Consider the following 317-nt stretch of genomic DNA (forward strand, 5'->3'; position numbering starts at 1 on the left):
TTTTACGTGCATTTCTCCAGAAATGTAGATGAATGTTTTATTGCACGAGCATTACAAGCATGAACAACATGCACACATTTGTATTAGATCCACAAGGCTTAGAAACCAGGCTAAGGCGGCCACTGCCCTCAGGGGGTCAAAGACTCAGCAGGTTCACCATTTGGCAATTCGTTTGCGGTAATTTAATTAATTGCTAAGTTGTATGTGAATGCCCTATACTGTGCACCCAGACTGATTCAAACAAACCTGTACTCTGTCAATTGTGCACACTGACACTGAGAATAGAACAGAAAAGTACTTTCTTCATCCCCAAGGGG

The sequence above is a fragment of the Melanostigma gelatinosum genome (genome assembly GCF_949748355.1).
Source record: "Melanostigma gelatinosum genome assembly, chromosome: 18".
Taxonomy (NCBI): domain Eukaryota; kingdom Metazoa; phylum Chordata; class Actinopteri; order Perciformes; family Zoarcidae; genus Melanostigma; species Melanostigma gelatinosum.